A 13,343-nucleotide genomic window follows, 5' to 3' on the forward strand; every position below is an offset into this window, starting at 1 on the left:
TCCTTCTTCATGTCCTCGTGCCCTGTGTCCTGCCCTTCTCTGGGTGGCCCGCGATGTCTTCCTGAGAAATCCAAACACCCTTCCCGACTTGGCTGGCGACTCCGTGGTTACCCACGTCCCAGCCGTCACTCCCCATGGTGACTGTACCTGTGTATAAAAAAGTTCCCCAGGGATGTGCTCTTTACCCTGACCCATGTGAACATGCCTGCCTCTGCCTGTTTCTCCCCACCACCTTGCTCCAAAGACCAGATGAGGGCTTCCCCTCTGTGTGCCCCAAACCACCTCTAGTTCTCCCTCCAGCAGAAACCGTCAGTCCGGGTAGTTCTTGCCTGGTCAGATGCCATCTTCCCAGAAGACTGAAAATATGTTGGTGTGGAGTCTATGTCCAATTCCAGTTCCCGGCACAAAGTAGATGATCAGGAAATAATTATTGAGAAAATATACTGTGTTTCTAGTATGGGAAAAAGATTTTCTAGCCAAAAATCAGGCTTTGCAGCAGGGATGTCTTGGCTGTTAAGCATGAAAAACACATAAAAACAAATCTGATAGTTCTGATGTAAGATTGTAGATAAAAATAAAAATACTTATGCCAGTTAAATTAGGAAATATTTGGGTATCAACTGTTTATAACTTAAAATTTCAAAATAAATATTTAAAAATTCAAATCATATCCTGGTTATGTGGGCTTTTGTGTTATAAGGTGGGTAACACTGCAGGATGTGTTCTTCTCGGACACATTCGTAGTCATGAAAACATTTAGGCTTCATCAAGTTTTGACTGACTAAATGATTTACTATTTCTCCTACTGAAATAATTTGTGTAAAACATAACATGTTTATTGTAAGAAATTAATGCAGAAAATTCAAATCAAGAAAAATTGCTGAAATATTGTCCATACATTATCAATTTATTAAAGGTCTCTGCATAGACTATTTTACATAAAGACTTTACAGGAAATCTATTTTATTATTTTAAAAAATCCTGATTTTAATCCATGTACCAAGAAACATGTTACCTGCTGTAAAAGTAGGAAGCTTATTTCACCTCCTTCTCCTACTCTCTTCTTACATTCCTTAATATCAGGACCAGCATTAAATGGAAATGATGCAATCTAAAGGTATTTAGTGTGTGTCTATTCCTTTGGAGGTAAAGGAATAAAATGTGACCTCTGTGCATGAGGATTTGCAATGACATTGAGAGCGAGAAGGAATTAAGTGATTGACACCTGTCAATCAGTGTTTGCCTTCTGCCTAGTGGATCATGAATTGGATCATCCCTAGGGGAAGGATGCCCAGATTAACATTATAGCTAAGATCAGGTACCTTTGTCCTTTCAGGCTTTTGGTATTGCATGTGGCTTTGACCATCCTTCCCTTTGTTTGAATCCTCACGATATTCTTTCTTAGTCTGTTTTGGCTGCAAAATACTTTAGACTGCATAATTTACAAATAACATTATTGCTCACAGTTCTGGAGGCTAAGAAGTCCAAGATCAAGGAAATAGCAGATGTGGTGTCTGGTGAAGAAGGCCTATTCCTCATAGTTGACACCTTCTACCTGTGTCCTCACCTGATGGAAGAGGCAAATAAGCTCCCCTAGGCCTCTTTTAGGAAGGCATTAATCCCATCCATGAGGGTGGAGTGTTATGACTTAATCACCTCCCGAGGGCCCCACCTCTTAATACCACCACATTAGGGATTAGGTTTCAACATATGAATTTGGGGGACTGTGATCACAAACATTCAGACCATAGTAAATATCTTTTTTAATATAAGACCTGGGCAAATAGGCACCCAAATGCAAGATTATTTGCACAATGGACAGGCCTCTCTGTGAGGTCTAACAAAAGCTGGAAATTCTTTCTCGAGTTACTCCTTATGTGTCTTATATTTTACATTTAAAAGTTCTGAAAGGAGAGCACACGATAACTTTGCATTTAATTGAAGTGTGCATTATGCACAGTGGTGCTCGCCTTTGAGCCATGTTGCTGATCTGCTTAGGTGATAGCACATCCAACATTATTTTTCCATGCTTTTCCTTTCTCTAGGGAAGAGAGCAAGTAGCACCATGGAATTTTACTGTTTGGTATTTATTATGCTCTCAAATCGTTGCAGCCTTGTATAAGCAAGTGACTTTTTCCTCCAGGGAGGTCACTCAGAGGCAATGGCAAAGGGAGGCTCCGGGGCCCAGCACACTTCCTGCCTGGCTGCCTGAGTTCATCCCGTCAGCGTCCTCTGCTATGCTGTGTCAGCAGGAGAGCTCTAGTCCTGAGGCCCTGCCCTGTCACCTCTTCTCTGACTCAGCTGGTCTCACCCCACATGCCCAAGGATCCTCCCTGACAGTCAGCCCAGCTCTCCCTCCTCCTCCCATTCACATCCAGTGCCCAGCCCTGTGGGTTGCATCTCCTCAATTGTTCCTGGATCCTTTTCCACCTCTTTATTCCTACAACAGCCACCTTAGACCAGGGTCATCTCTTGCAAGTTTGATAAAATCACCAGCCTACAGATCTCCCCAACCCTGTCTTTGCATTCCTCAACACCATCCTTTCAGAGCTGCCAGAGTGGCTTGCACAGAGGAGACCATGACAGTGATGGCTTAGAAAGTTTCTGTGGCCTCCCTCCACTTGTCAAGAAAGACAAGCCCCTCAAAAGGCCTGCCTGGGCTTCACTCAGGCTTCTTGTCTTCCCTTTGCCCCAGGATCCTGTAGGAGCTCACACTCAGCAAAGCTGGAGACGTGTCTCCCCATAAATACCAAGCAGAAGCTGGAAGCCTGTGTGCAAGACGCGAGTTTACCCAACTCCGATCCAACAGCTGGTCACAAGCTAGCGAGAAGAGGAAAAGAAAGCAGATCTATGACAAATTCAAGCCTTAATTTCTCAGCTGTCTTAGGAATCATATTTATTTCCTGGTTTCCAGAAGCTGGGAGTCACTACGTCAGTGGAATCATTTACTTACCTATCCAAGCCCTGAAGGAGAAGCCTGAGGCTGGGCAAGCTGGTGGCAGTGTGGCTGCAGCTCATCAGACAAGCCACCAGGTGCCATTCAAACAGAGTTTGGGTGGCTGAGGATGGAGGTCTTTATGTGTCAGATTTACTATAAATGTAAAAAAAACCACTAATGTAAAGTATTAACTTATTAGATGTTCCAAAAATATGTATGCTAAGCATCAGATTTTTTTCGTGTGTGGAATGACTATTGGAGTTCCAGGTTTTCACAGTGGTTGGCACAATATTCATTCTGGGAAGACAAGCTGCTAGCCCTGTTCTGCCTTTCTGTGCTTGTTCTTGGGATTTAGACATCCGTTCACTTTTCAAAATAATAACACATTTATAGAGCACACGCTGAAAGTGATGTACCATATTATTTCCAAATAGTTTTCTTGAGGATTTAGGGTGTTACGTGATGAATAATAAATAGAGAAAAGGAATTTTGACATTATGCTACAGTGACAGAAAACCAAGCTGCTTGGGTTAAGTTAGATCATCACTGGAGAGGCTTTTCCTCTGAAAACTGTTCCAGTGAGTTGCCAAAAACGGCATGAGGATATTAGGTAGAAAACATTGTTTAAGGACTTCTGCAAAGTAAGATCCGTCAAGTCATCTGTAACTTAGAACATTTTTCCTTAAAATGGTGCTCACTGTGGTTGGTTTCCAGAACAGCCCCAGATGTCTACTTCTCCCATGGGTCACCTGTGCTTATGCGTTCTAGAACCTTCTGTTTTAAGTCATAATATACCTAAAAGTCCCTGCATTCTGAGTTCCGTGCAACTAGGGTACTAGGAGCACAAATGCTCCAGTGTGAAATGGACTTCTCCTGGGGATGGTAGGGCTTCCTCTGTGGTCCAGTAATGGTGACGTCCGTAACTGGCAGCCTGGGCCCCAGCATCAGGAGTTGGGCTCATGGTGACACAAAGGTAAGTCTCTCCCTTGCTGGAGTGCATCCTTGTCTCATCTTTCTCCAATTTACCACTGCAGGGAGTCCCAGGAGCTCACCCCAGTTGCGTTTTTCCATTGTCTGTTTTTAAATGCCTCAGAACCAGGTTTCTGCTCTTCCTTGGCCAACTACAAAATTGAAGGGTCTTTTGGTTCTCCGCAACACACCAGCACCTCAAACACATTCATAACAACTTCCTGAAGGTTTCCTTTACATAAAAGACATGGACGAGCCATCCTTTCTCTGCTCATCTGTCTTCATTTAGTCCTGAAGTGATAGACAGAAGCATACAGATATTTTCAGGCTTTCCTTAGACAAAGAATAGACAGTCTTCTGCCTTTCCAGGAAAGAATTCAACCCCAGAAACTGATGGTTGTTTTGTCCCAGGAAAGGAGAGGTCTTTCGGGAGCGGTGCTGGGGCCACGGAGCAGCATCCCAAGGAGAGGAAGGAGGGAACATGTGCTCTCTCCCTCCACCTGTGCCCCACGCTTCTTTCCTCTTCCTCCTTTCCTCCTAGGTTGAAGACTGTTTCTTGGTGAATTGGGAACAGGGAATTTGCTGGTAGTGAGAGATGGTAGCTTGGGGGTGGCACAGGACTGTCGTTACCCATGGTTGGGCAGACTGTGTGTTTCTTCAGGGACAGCTCTGAAATATCTTGAGCATCTAAAGACAAAGGAAGCCTAGAATTGAACACATTTCTTAAAACATACACAAATTTATCAAGCTTTTTATTAGGATACACACCCAGTCTGACATGTTTTGGCTAGGGCCTAATAAACATCTCCATGGAATTCACTAAATATTTCAGACTCTGTTTTGCCTCCATGTGCCCTAAATTTCCTTTCACAATCTCCTACCCAACCCTCTTTCTTCTAGACTACCTTCATCCTCCTGTTCATCCTCTGGTCTCCGGTCTCCATGTCCTAACCTTCCCTCCCTCTTCCTCCCCCAGCCATCACCTCCTTTTCGTCTCCTATACCCCTCCCTCACCCTCTTTTCCTCTCTATCTTTCTTTTTTAAGAAAAGAACATTGCTACTTACCTTAATAAAGGGACTAATTGCCTTAATTTGTCCATATCTCTTTTTCAATAAAGACTTCATATCAATGTTTCATGGAAAGACCTTGTTTATTTAGGGAGTATGAATTTGAACTGGCACTGCTCAGTTCATATGGATATAAACTTGCTAGATTTAACAGAAAATATATGTAAATTATCCTATTTGTTATCTTCATTTCTATTTTCACACAATATAAAGATCCACAGTAATGAAATATATAAAAGTGTATGGTGCATAGTTTTATGCCTGGAACTCTCACTAATCTTCCCCGTCCACTCCCCAAAGGTAACAACTGGAAAGTTTTTAATTTTCTTAAACCACATGGACATAATTAAATATATGCGTATGTGGCTGCCAGATGTGATGTGCTCACCAGTATGTCTGTTATATGTAATATGACTGATTTTGCTCAGCAGCTGGTGGGCCTTTGTGCGTAATCAGTATTATTAGTAAGTCGATGGCTAGCAAACAGGAGATTGTTAAGTACAGGCACTTTCTCCTTGGGTTAGGCTGTTCTTGTGTTGCTAAAAAGGAACACCTGAGGCTGGGTGATTTCTAAGGAAGGAGGTTTAATTGGCTCACAGTTCCGCAAGCTGTGCAGGAAGCATGGCAAAGGCTCTGCTTCTGGTGAGGCCTCAGGAAGCTTTTACTCATGGCAGAAGGCAAATGGGGACCTGGTATATCCTATGGCAAGAGCAGGAGTAAGAGAGAGTCGGGAGGTGCTACACAGTTTAAACAACCAGATCTCTGAGAACTCACTCACCCTCATGAGGACAGCACCAAGCCATTCATGAGAGATCCACCCCCATGATCCAAACACTTCCCACCAGGCCCCACCTTTAACATTGGGAATCACATTTCAGTGTAAGATTTGGACAGGACAAACATTCAAACTATATCACCCCATTCTCAGTGACACTGCTTTGGCTAAGGGGACTTGGGGGTTATTTCTCAGGCTTTGTTCTAAGAAGGATGATATGGAGCACGTGGGCAGGTTATTATTTCCCCATGCCTTGCTATGGAATGGGTAAAAGAATTTACCTTATTTCCGCTAGGGTGAAGCCAACTTCCTTACTGTTGTCCTGTCCACATGCTTTGAGGTGGCCCAGCGTCTCTTGGTGTTCCCCTCTATGCCTCTGAAGCCCTTATATCCATACTAAACTTTTAAAAAAATCACTAATCAATCTCTTGTTATAGGTCTGTTCATATTTTCCATTTCTTCTTTTTTCCAATTTGTAAAATTGTAGTAAAATACATACAACATAAAAGTTACCACCTTAACAATTTTAATTGTACAATTTAGTGGTATTAAATACATTTATAAAGTTGTGCAACCATTACTACCATCAATCTCTAGAACTCTTTCATCTTGTAAAACTGAAACTATGTACCAATCAAACATCAACTCCCATTCTCCCAGCCCCCAGCAACCACCATTCTACTTTCTATAATTTTGACTACTCTAAATACTTCATATAAGTGAAATCATACAGTATTTGTCTTTTGTGATTGATTGACTTTTTTAATATAACCCTCATCTCACATACATATGTAATACATGTATATGTATACATATGTGTATATGTATATGTATACATATGTGTATATGTATACATATGTGTATATGTATATACATACATATGTGTATATGTATATATTATTGTTAATTCTTATTTGAAAAATAGAATTATGATACATATATACCACCCAAATATAATATTTTACATAAAGAACAGAGACTTTGATAGAAAAGGGTAATTTCAATTTCTTTTTGTTTTTACATTTATTTTAGGTTCAGGGGTACATGTGCAGGTTTGTTATATAGGTAAACTCATGTCATGAGGGTTTGTCATACAGATTATTTTGTCACCCAGGTACTAAGCCTGGTATTCAGTAGTTATTTTTTTCTGACCCTCTCCCTCTTTTCATCTGGCTTTTTTCACTTAGCATAATGTCCTCAAGTTTAATCCACATTGTATCATGTATCAGAATTTACTTCTTTTAAGCTGAATAATATCCCATTATATGTATATACTGCATTTTGCTTGTCAATTTTTTCTGGCAATGGACACTTGGGTTGCTTTCATGTTTTAGCTATTGTGAATGATGCTGCTATGAACATGGGTGTACAAATATCTATGTGAGACCCTGCTTGAAATTCTTTAGGGTTTTATAGTGTTATTCAGTTTCCTATTTCCTTGATGATCTACTAATTGTTTTATCCACTATTAAAAGTGGAATATTGAAGTCTCTGATGATTATTGTTGAATTAGTTCTCCCTTTAATTCTATCAGTTTTTGCTTCATGTATTTTGAGACTCTATTGTTAGATGCATACATGTCTACAATTGATATATCTTCCTGAATAATTCACCATTTTATTGTTACAAAATGTCCTTCTTTGTCTCTAATGACCTTTTTTTTTTTACTTAGTCCATTTTTTTTCTGATATTGGAATAGCCACTCTATCTTTCTTTTGGATACTGTTATAATTATATCATAGTTTCTATACATTCTGCCAATCTCTAAAATTTAATTGGAGAATAATCTATTTACATTTAATGTAGTTATTGATAAGGTAGGATCTATGTCTGCCATTTTAATATTTGTTTTCTGAATTTTTCATGTTCCTCTATTTCTCAATTACTGCCATTTATGTTAGACTTTTCCTAATGTATCACTTAATTCTGTTTTTGTTTCTTGTAGAGTCTGTCTATTAGCAATAAACTTATTTTTTGTTCATGTGGAAATATCTTACTTTCTCCTTCATTTTAAAAGAATAATTTTGTTGGATACATAATTCTTGATTGACATGTTTTTTTTTTCTTTCAGCACTTCTTTGAATATGTCAACTCATTGCCTTCTGACTTCCATTGTTTCTGATGAGAAATCCATTGTTTTTCTTATTACAGATCATTTGTATGTGATGATTTGCTTCTCTCTCTGATTTCAAGATTCTCTCATAGTCTTTATCTTTTTGAAAGTTTATTATGTGTCTACATGTTGATCTCTTTGTTTATCCTACTTGGAGTATTTTGAGCTTCTTGAATATATAGATTCACGCATTTCATCAAATTTGGGAAATTTTTGGCCATTACTTTTTCAACTATTCCTTCTATTCCTCTATTACTCCTTTTCTGGGACTCCTATTATGCATGTTGGTCCACGTGGTGGTATTTCTTAGGCTCTGTTCACTTTTCTTCATTCTTTTTTGTTGTTATTCCTCATACTATGTAGTCTGAATCTGTATTCATGCCTATCAGTTCTTCCACCTGCTCAAATCTACTATTTAACACCTCTAGTAAATTTTTAATTTCAGTTATTGTAATTCTTAACCAAATAATTTATTTGGGGTTCCATTTAATAGTTTTTATATCATTAATATTTTCTATTTGGTGGGACATCATTCTCATCCTGTCTTTTAGATTCTTTTTATAAGCAGAAAAAAATTGTTTCTATCAAAGCAAAAAGTATGAATACATCTTCAAGCAAGATAATCAAAATGATCAATAATACAATTAATAGGATAACATATACAGATCACACTGCAGGTTTAGATACTTTGCATTAAAGCACATATACCAAAATGAAGAGAGCCAGCAACTGTTGCACTAAGGAAAACTACTCTGCCTCACGATACGTGCATGACCTCTGGGAAACTTTAGCTGACATTTTACAGGACAGTAAACAAAAAGACAGGTCATCATTGGGTTAGAGAGCTGATATGAGCTTGATAGGGATCACAGTGAAATGCCATTGTAACTCAACAATTTCCCCAGAGATCCATTTATCTCAAAAACAGGAATATACAAAAATCAATAGTACAAATTCTCATAAAACTAGAAAAGCCCTCTGAGCCCTACTATCCTTGGAGTTTACATAAAGATTGAGTATTCATTTTTCTTCCCTCTACTCTTCACTAAATATGAAATAGTGTATTTTTATTTAGTACACTTTTAACTTTATAGCAAAGCCTTAAAATGAAGAATGGCTTAATAAAATGATTTATACACATACTAAACCTAAGGAGAATCTCCAAGGTGGTCCGCTCCTTTGAAAAGTTTTGAACAGGAAATCTTTTATTTAAAGAATGACATTGTGCTTCCTGGAATAACCTAATTATTACCAGAGAAAGGAATTCATATCTATGCCATACAAGAACTTTCACCTTTTTTTTTTTTTTTTTAGATGCAGTTTTGCTCTTGTTGCCCAGGCTGGAGTGCAATGGTGCAATCTTGGCTCACCGCAACCTCTGCCTCCCAGGTTCAAGTGATTCTCCTGTCTCAGCCTCCCGAGTAGCTGGGATTACAGGCATGCACGACCACACCCAGCTGATTTTGTATTTTTAGTAGAGATGGGGTTTCTCCATGTTGGTCAGGCTGGTCTTGAACTCCTGACCTCAGGCGATCTGCCCACCTAGGCCTCCCAAAGTGCAGGATTACAGACATGAGCCACCGCGCCCAGCCAAGAACTTTCACTTGTTGGGAAATGTTTTACTAAATCTTTTTCAAACCACACACACACACACACACACACACAAAATGATCAAATTGGGGAATTCCTTGAGGTATACAGATAATGGCAAGGGTAATGGCATTGTGTGCTTCAGAGGCACAACACAATGGACAACGAAGGGGAAGGCGAGGAACATGAGCTTGCCTCCTCCACAGATGAGCCTGGAACCAAGCCCAGCTGACTTTACAGCCTTTTATTTCTATTATAAATGGGGACTTAGGGAGGAGGATTGAAGGCTCAGACTCTCCACTAGTGCTTGCTTTGCTTAAGCCAAGGAATAAACAACAATAGTGTCACACAGAGATGAACATCACTTTGCTGAGCTCTGCTATTCTTGATGTGAGGTCACAAGCAGAACCAAGCCGACTGAGAACTCCGGGTTGTTTGGGACAGGACACAAGTAGTTAACATCCTCCTGGATGTTCAGTCTTCTGAGTCGGGAAAGCCTGGTCTGGAGTCCCAGCTCCACTGTTCACTGGCAGCAGAAGCCTGGCCAAGATGCTTCACATCCCCAACCTTTCCTTCTTTGTTTGTAAGTGTGGAATCATGCCTCTCTCATAGAATGCTAGGAAGATTAAATGAGATGTTTGTAAAAGTCCTAAACCTACACATTTTACTCAATTGGCCTTCAGTAATTGGTACCTATCATAAGTTTGCGTTAGTGTTGTAGGGTGTTAAATAGCAGCGTTTCCAGGTTCTAAATAAGTAGAAGCCTGTTAGGATAATGGAAGCAAACTGAATTAAGAGCTGGGTAGAGTGGCAGAATGTGAAATCAGGTTGAAATCTTAGAGGCTATCAAAACCACTGTCTGCTTAAAGGTGAAAGTACTGCACGTGGGGCCGTAGAAGGAAAACCAAGAATAGATGTCCCTTTGATTTTACTTTTTGTCAAAATATTTTCAAGATTACTAATTTTTACAAAATCATTTAAGGGAAAACTAGAGAGTTTGTTGAAGAAAACCAGGACGGGGATTTTTTAAAGTCACTGGCCATGAAATAAGCATCGTCTTTCAAAGACCATGGAAGAGGGCCAGGCGCGGTGGCTCACCCCTGTAATCCCAGAACTTTGGGAGGCCTAGGCAGGTGGATCACCTGAGGTCAGGAGTTCAAGACCAGCTTGGCCAACATGGCAAAACCCCATCTCTACTAAAAATACAAACGTTAGCAGGGTGTGGTGGTGCACGCCTGTAATCCCAACTACTTGGGAGGCTGAGGCAGGAGAATTGCTTGAACCCGGGAGGTGGAGCTTGCAGTGAGCCAAGATCATGCAACTGCACTCCAGTCTGGGTGACAGAGTGAGACTCTGTCTAAAAAAAAAAAATAAAGACCATGGAAAAGGTGTTTGTCTCCTATTGGTCTCACCTAGCAAAGGACCCTCAACTGCTGAGCAATCTCAGTAAAAGCAAATGCTGTTGAGACTTATCGAGTGACTCACTGATGGTAGAATTGTCTATCTGGAAGGGAAGGATGGAGGGGGAGTAAAGTATGGAATCAGGGATCAGGCCATTTCTTATACCTCACCGAAACTCCAAAGGCAAAGATCACATTGGAGGGTCTGCTAAACACAAAAGGAAGAAAGAAGTTTGAAGATTTTTCTGCTTCTGAAAAAGTACACACTTTCCTCTTTTGAATTATCCACATAATAACTTCAACTCTACTTTTCCTAGTTTGCAGAAATCACTTACATGGCAGTACTACTCTAAATTGTGCAATTTTCCTCATATCAGACTTGTTTTTCACTATACCTGGTTCTCCAGGAAACCTGAACTTCATCTACATGTCTGATATGCACCCTGTCTCCATCAGCTGGCATTCAATTGCAGCGCTAAATTCTGAAGTGTTCAGAGTCAATACAATGCACTGATGTTTCATTGACCTGAACGGGCATTTTCATCCCATAAACGTAAAAAGTAAATAATCTTATTTTGTTGTAATTGAGAGGTTGAGGAGGAGACAGATCTATATTTCCACTAAGGTAGCAAAAGAACACTCACATGAAAGGACAAAGGGAGAGGAACCAGCAAGAGTCTGGGCAGTATTTATAAGGAAGACGCACTCGTTATGGAACAGGATATATAACTGTGGATTGACAGGGGACTTGCTGGGACATCTTCAGAAAGTAAATCATGGGTTTCAGCACCACTAATGGGATGAAATAGGCTTCTTTTTTCTCACCAGTGTGAAGGATTAGAAGTTACTCCTAGGAACAGAAAAGGACATTCTCTGGGGATAGTCACGATGTATGATTTTTAAGGCAGGAATAAATTCCATTGTCCTTTCCAGAAGACAGCAAGATTATTCAAGGTGACCACCAAGTCTGGAAACCAGGCAAATCTTTTAAATGGTTTACTAATATTGCATTACAATGAATGACAAAACATTAGTATCTAATTCTAGACTTTATGGCCACCTCATAGAATGAATCTTTGGAATAGAAAAAATAATAATTTTGTTTTCCCTTAATCATGAAGCTGTTACACTCAGTCGAGAAACAGCTAGTGCAACATTTGTTCAACCTCAAAGGCTCCATTCCCTTTACCAACTATTTATAATATTCTTGGGTCATTCATGGGAGAAAAACCACTATCAGCATTGAGAGATAGCAGCATTTTCAAAATATGCTTTGTTGTCTTAAAGAAAATGCTTAACTATGCTACTAGTCCAGTAATTCCATATGGTCTTATCACTTCTATTCATAAGATATAATCTGGCTGGACGCAGTGGCTCACACCTGTAATCTCAGCACTTTGGGAGGCCGAGGCGGGTGGATCGCCTGAGGTCAGGAGTTCAAGACCAGCCTGGCCACACAGTGAAACCCCGTCTCTACTAAAAACACAAAAAATTAGCTGGGTGTGGTGGTGGGCACCTATAATCCCAGCTACTAGGGAGGCTGAGGCGGGAGAATCGCTTGAACCCATGAGGCGGAGGTTGCAGTGAGCCGAGATCGCGCCATTGCTCTCCAGCCTGGGCAATAAGAGCAAAACTTTGTCTCAAAAAGAAAAAAAAAAAAAGGATATAATCTTTCAACATTTATGTTGGTGAATACTTCTTATGTTTTTTGAGAAGTCCGAAAATACTTTGAGAGTTCCCAAAAGACTTTTAGGAGTTTAACTTTTTCACAATAAAAGAAAGGAGCAGTGTCAATCTATGAGAGTCAGACCAGTCATTTAAATAAGACCCTCTTCATAGCTCAGTTACTCGTGCATGAAGAGATTCAATACAGTCAATACAGTCCCCTTGCTCTCAGTTATTAGAAAGAACGATTTGAGAGGGATAAGAGCATTAACTATCCACATTATTTAATAGCTTATATTTAATAGCCTAAGAAGAGAGAAAACAGATGTCGAAAAATACAGTCTCAAAAAAAAGGGCCGGGAGCAGTGGCTCACGCCTGTAATCCAAGCACTTTGGGAGGCCGAGGGGGTGGATCACCTGAGGTCAGGAGTTCAAGACCAGCCTGGCTAACACGGTGAAACCCCGTCTCTACTAAAAATACAAAAATTAACCAGGTATGGTGGCAGGCACCTGTAATCCTGGCTATTTGGGAAGCTGAGGCAGGAGAATCACTTGAACCTAGGAAGCAGAGGTGGCAGTGAGCCGAGATCATGCCATTGCACTTCACCCTGGGTAACAAGAGTAAGACTCCGTCTCTAAATAAATAAATAAATAAATAAATAAAATTTAAAAAATAGAAGCCAAATCCTTTCATCCCAGGATGTCCGAAAAGGAGAGATTCTGTGAAGCACAGATGCAGAAAAGGAGTTATTCCTACCAGAAAAAAATGAACTGTGGACACAGTCACTCAAGACCAGGGAAGCAATTACCTGATTCCTCAAGGGT

At 40.2% G+C, this 13,343-nt stretch overlaps 1 long non-coding RNA gene across 1 annotated transcript in view; it reads left to right on the top strand.

Annotated features, from left to right (window-relative positions):
* Window positions 1-3,775: 3,775 nt before the first annotated feature.
* LOC105740765 overlaps window positions 3,776-13,343 on the top strand; it is a 31,760-nt gene continuing 22,192 nt past the window's right edge. The window contains exon 1 of the long non-coding RNA XR_001116845.2: window positions 3,776-3,911. This is a non-coding gene — a long non-coding RNA (uncharacterized LOC105740765). The remainder of the gene's footprint in view (window positions 3,912-13,343) is intronic.

This window comes from Nomascus leucogenys, chromosome 13 (genome assembly GCF_006542625.1).
Source record: "Nomascus leucogenys isolate Asia chromosome 13, Asia_NLE_v1, whole genome shotgun sequence".
Lineage (NCBI taxonomy): Eukaryota > Metazoa > Chordata > Mammalia > Primates > Hylobatidae > Nomascus > Nomascus leucogenys.